The following is a 6,013-nucleotide window of genomic DNA, read 5'->3' as shown; positions in this document are numbered from 1 at the left end:
CGGGGAGATGCTGTTGAAGGCTTATTCAAGAAGAGATCAATTTGGAGGATGTGAAAAGGTGGAGAATTGAGGAAGAGAAAGAGAAAAAGAAGGATGCATTCAGTTCTCTCTCATAGTGAACATAGAGTTGGAGAAAGAGGTACACTTCTTCTCAGTGTAGAATATTACCCTATAACTAGCTTTCAACAGTATCATATCTCCTTCCCATCTTCAGAGCCTGAATTTTCTCTAACTCTTCTGATCTCTAGACTAATCCAATCACTTTACCCCCACATGATCTTCCTCAACTTTTTTCCTCCTTTAGTGGACTCTATGAAGTATTCCTTTAGTAGATGGAACCCACTTACATTTTCACTTGTTGGTCGTATTCATGTAGTTAAAATGATGACTTTACCAAAATTTTTATATTTATTTCAGTATATTCCTGTTTTTTTGACTAAGAAGTTTTTTGATCGGATTGATTCTATTATTCTATCTTTTATTTGGGATAATAAAAGACCAAGAATTGGTAAATGTCATTTGCAAAAGTTGAAAAAGGACGGAGGTCTCGCTTTGCCTAATCTAAGAATGTATTATTGAGCTGTTAATTTGCGATATATGTCCTTTTGGTTATATTGGGGTGATAGGAATGATCGGCCAATTTGGGTAGACCTGGAACTGAGAGCTGTGAAACAGTTTTATTTAATTTTGTTATTAGGAGTTGCTCTACCTATACAATTAGCTAAAGTTGCTAATTTAAACCTATATCCTGTGGTTAAGCACTCTTTACAAATTTGGATCCAGTTCCGCAATTTTTTAAATCTAAAAACTTTGTAGTATAATTTATCGTAATTACTTTTTTAAACCTTCTTGGAGTGATCTAATTTTTTTACTTTGGGAAAATAAAGGTATTAATTCTTCTTTGGATTTATTTAAAGAAGGCAGATTGATGTCTTTTGAACAATTAGTCGATAAGTATTCTCTCTCATATTCACACTTCTTACAATATCTTCGTTAGACATTTTTTGCAAAAATATTTAAGTAATTTTACTTACATATTGGAGGCTGACTTGTTAGATACCATTATGCATATGAACCCCTCGTTGAAAGGTTCTATTGGAAGAATTTATAATTTATTATTACAATGGGATAAGCGTCCTTTACTTAAGATTAAACAGGATTGGGAGAAGGAACTCAATTTGACTTTTATATGGGAGGATTGGACATGGATTCTGAAGCTGGTTAACTCTTCTTCGATCTGTGCTAGTCATTCACTGATTCAATTTAAAATTGTACATCGTTACCATTTGACGAAGAAGAGACTTTCTAAAATATTTCCCAATGTTGACAAGTATTGTGATAGATATAAAACTGAGATAGCTATACTGACACATATGTTCTGGTCATGTTCTATATTAAAATAGTTTTGGAAGTCAGTCTTTTTGACAATTTCTAAAGCACTCAGAATCAATTTACAACCTAATAAATTGACTGTGCTTTTTGGAATAATTCCTCAAAATATCCATGGTATTTCTGTGTCTGACCAACATGTTATTGCGTTTGTTACACTGATAGCTAGGAGGGCCACCTTGTTGAAATGGAAGGATATATCAGCTCCTACTTTGTCACAATGGTTCTCTCAAGTGTTGCTGTGTCTTAGCTTGGAGAAAATTAGAAGTCGAACCTTTGAACCTTTGTTTGATTTTGAGAAGAGATGGGGCTTATTTGCTCGTTATTATCATTTCAGTTAACCGATAGATTTCCTCCACGATCTAAATGTAGATTTTTTTTTGATGTATCTTTTTTTCTTGTTGGCAGTTTGATGTTTATTTTTGGAAGCTTTCTCTATGACGCATGGCTCCGGGGTTGTACCTCCAATGGGTTTCTTTTTTTCCCCTCACTTTTCTTGCTTAGTAGGGTTTTTTTTTATTTACAAAATTTTCAATTCTTAAGATAATTTCCTCTTTTATGAGACATTGTAAGTGTTGTTACTTTGATGTACTTGTGCTATTTTTGAATAATAATAATAATAATAAAAAGATTTGAAAAGAAAATATCTTCCTCAACATTGCTGTCCTTCAACATCCCTTTTCTAAAATATCCCTCCCAACCTTCCTCTCAATCTTCCAGTTCTCCTCGACCCATGCCTCACACCCGCTCAATCACCCATGACCTTTCCCAAAACAATTTTTACCCATCGCACTATGATCATTTACCCATCTGATCCTTGGGTTCCTGAAGAGCTTCCCTATTTGACATTTAGGCAGGCTTCCAATAGGAAATCTGCTGCAAACCACGCAGTTAAAATCCCTTGTCATTTGAGGCATCCTGCACATCTGCGTGTCCCAACAATGTCTCCCCCTCCCCTAGTCTGGAATCTTTTCCTATCCAGGCATAATGGGGCAGTGACTCTGCCTGGATATCAATGATACTAAATTTTTTTTCATACTTCTTTCATCCTTGGAAGTGTTGGCTATTGGAGATAGATACTTTTTTTTTCTCCGGTGCCTGAAAAGGCAGGAAATGATGTAGAAAAGGGTAACATATAAAGACAATGATCCGAAACGCACAGTGAATATGTACTAATTTCCTATGGCGGTTTGCTTCTCGATTGATTTAAATTGTTGCTTTTGAATTGGTTAGCAAATAGGAAAGAAAACAGCAAACACAGATTCTCTTTCCACTATAAAAAGGTATATTAATGGGAACATAACAGTTGGAACAAACTGTTTCCTGGTTTCCATTTGAGTGGAAAAGAAAGTCAATTTTTGATGCTTTTAGACCATTTTAAATTAGGCTGAATTGTCTAATTCTGATCCTATGTCATATAGTCTTATAGCCTAAAATCCAGAGCAACTTTTGGAAGTGTTATTGTGCATTTCCTATTCTCTCATCTTTATCCTGATGGTAATTTTTTAATCATGCTGTGTCTTATTTAATCTGTATTATTATTTTAATTTTTCATGATAGAATTACCTGTTGATTTTCATTATGTCTTTAAAAATATTTCTGAAAGGTACCTTTCACATTATGTGCTTGACCATTTCTCAAAGTTGGTAAGTTGTTTTTTTGTTGCCTCAAGTACCAAGTACAATGAAAAGCTTTGCTTTGCACGCCATCTAATGCGACTCCTTTTATCACATCAGTGCATTAAGGTAGTACAAGGCAGAGTAAAGTGTTGTAGTTGCAGAGAAAGTGCAGTGCAGGCACACAATAAGGTGCAAGGCCATAATGAAGTCAAGGGTCCAACTTTATCTTGTTCAATAGTCTTACAACAGTAGGATAGAAGCTGTCCTTGAGCCTGGTGGTGTGATTTCAGGATTTTGTATCCTCTGCCAGGGGTGGGAAAGGAGAGAATATCTAGGATGGGTGGAATCCTTGATTACTTTGGCTGCTTCACTAAGGCAATGAGAAGTGTAGAGAGTGAGAAACTGGTAAGAAGATGTTTACCATTCTGAAGGGACTGCGATTCCCTGCTTCCATTCCAACCAACTCTATATAGCTGCAGGAGAAGCAACATCTGCCTTTTACCTCTTCTCTTCCTGCATGTAACAGAGGCTCAAACTGTCCTTCCAGGTGAAGCTTCCATTGATAGAAGGCATTCAGTGTTCATGGTGTGTTCATTGGATAAGCCACATGCAGATTAGGTGACCTCTTTGCAGAACGTCTTTAACCAGATACAAATGCAGTGACCTCTTTGTAGAACACCATTGTTGCAGGGTTAACCTGGAGTTTCTTTCTTCTGAACCTCAATTCTCCAACCAATTCCCACTCTATCATCTCTGTGTCTGGCCTCCTACTCCATTCTGGTCAAGCCCAGGATAAGCCTTAGGAGCAGCATCTCATTTCTCATCCCGGCACATTGTAGCCCAACGGACTCAATATTGATTTGAACAATTTCAGAGCAAGCCATTTGTCCATTTGTTATTTATTTGTAAATTAAATCAAATTTTTTTCTTCTCCAGAAATGCTACCTGACCTATTAAGTACATAGTCATAGAAAAGTACAGCACAAAAACAGGCCCTTTGGCCCATCTGGTCAGTGCCGAACAATTTAAATTGTCTACTCCCATCGACCTGCACTTATAGGCCTTCATACCTCCATCCAAACCTCTCTAAACTTTGAAATTGAGCTCACCTGCACCACTTGCCCTGGCAGCTCGTTCCACACTCTCATGACCCTCTGAGAGAAGAAGTTTCCCCTCATGTTCCCCTTTAACTTTTCACCTTTCACCTTAAGCATTCTATTTTATTTCAGATTTCCAGCAAATGCTCTTCAAACAGATAATGGTTCCTTCTCAATGAAAGCCTCTGATGAGGTTTAGTATATTAAGTGAATTATATAATTATACTACGGTTTAACCTGAAACAGTTTCATGATGTGAGAAAAGGCAACATTTTAGGAGGATAGCATGATTAAATTATCTATTAAAGACTGCACTAAAGGGAGAAATTTCCAGGAGACACAATGGTGAAGGGTTTCCTAGCAGCTGTGCGGAATTCTGCCAATTCCATTCACAGCTGCCAATGGATAATTAATATGCTTGTTATTACTATGTGCATACTAGAATAATATTAAAGATGAAAGGTGAAAATAAAACAAGTCAGTCTTAACTTTCAGCACTTAGTTTAATGCTTTAGTGGAATATCCAAATGGAAATCAAACAATTATTATTTTTTACATGGTGTTATTTCTGATTTAAGTTCAACCAAGTAATGTGCTGTTCATAGCCAGAACGTAATAAAAAGCGGTTATGCATTTTTAACTTAATGACGGTTGAACTTTTTCCAACTATTAATTAGATGCATTTGATAGATGGTATGGACAGCAACAGAATCAATATTTACTAACAAGTAACGTTATTTTTTAATGATGTGATGCTATAAATTTCTCTTTATTTGATTGAGCATTGTTTGTTTCTCTGAATACAGCTCTCTGAAGTGATTTGAGATGTTTTAATATACAAAGGTGTTGTTTCAATCTAAGTTGTTGATGTAAAGAAACAATTTCAGATCATTTTTCTGCTGTTCGAACTTACACCTCCTCCTTTTAGTGTCTGGTCCCAGTAGAATTTATCTTCTCCATACACATTCTTTTACCAATTAACCATTTCTGTTTTCCATCTAATCCAAGATCTCTCTGTTCCTTCCTTCCTTTCCCTCTTGTACTTCTTTTGCACTAAACTTGTTACAACTTCATCTCATATTGATGACAGGCCACTGTCATGAGTAAAAAATGCTGGAATGATCTGGGACAGTGAACTGGTAAGGAAGTGGCTAATAATATTTTCAGAATATGGATGCAACAGTAAGAAATTTAAATTAATTTCACTCCTGGTCCCTAGGGGGGTCAGCATTTGCTCTTTCTCTTTAGACACTGCCAGGCCTGTTGAGAATTTCCATCATTCTATGTTTTGTTTTAAAATGATAGCTTTCCAGTATCCACGATGGTTTGCTGTCATATTTCTCTGTGTTTACAATAATTGTCTTGGTAGACTAGTCCTCATCTTAGTGTAATAAAATAAAACACTAGAGCAATCACGCCCCATAAAGAGTGGTGGGTGCGTGGAATGCACTGCCGACGAAGATGGTAGAGGCGGATACAATAGGAATACAATAAAAGGCGGATACAATAAGCTTGGAAAAATAGAGGGTTCTGCAGTAGGGAAATTCCAGGCAGCTTCTAGAGCAGGTTACATGGTTGGCACAACATTGTGGGCCAAAGGGCCTGTAATGTGTTGTAGATTTTCTATGTTTCTATCTGCAATTGATACCTTCTCTATTTTGTTGTTGTCATTATATCTACTGATAAGATGATCAGTGTTGATCAGAGGCAATTTGTTATAAGCATCTCTGCATGGTGAAGCTTTTTGCTTGCTATTTATTTATTTATTGAGATACAGTACGGATTAGGCCCTTCCGGCCCTTCGAGCCATGCTGCCCAGCAACCCTCGATTTAACTCTAGCCTAATCACGGAACACCTTACAATGACAAAATAACCTACCAACCGGTTTGTCTTTGGACTGTGGGAGG

This window comes from Hemitrygon akajei, chromosome 7, assembly GCF_048418815.1.
Source record: "Hemitrygon akajei chromosome 7, sHemAka1.3, whole genome shotgun sequence".
Lineage (NCBI taxonomy): Eukaryota > Metazoa > Chordata > Chondrichthyes > Myliobatiformes > Dasyatidae > Hemitrygon > Hemitrygon akajei.
This window is presented reverse-complemented; position numbering follows the sequence as displayed.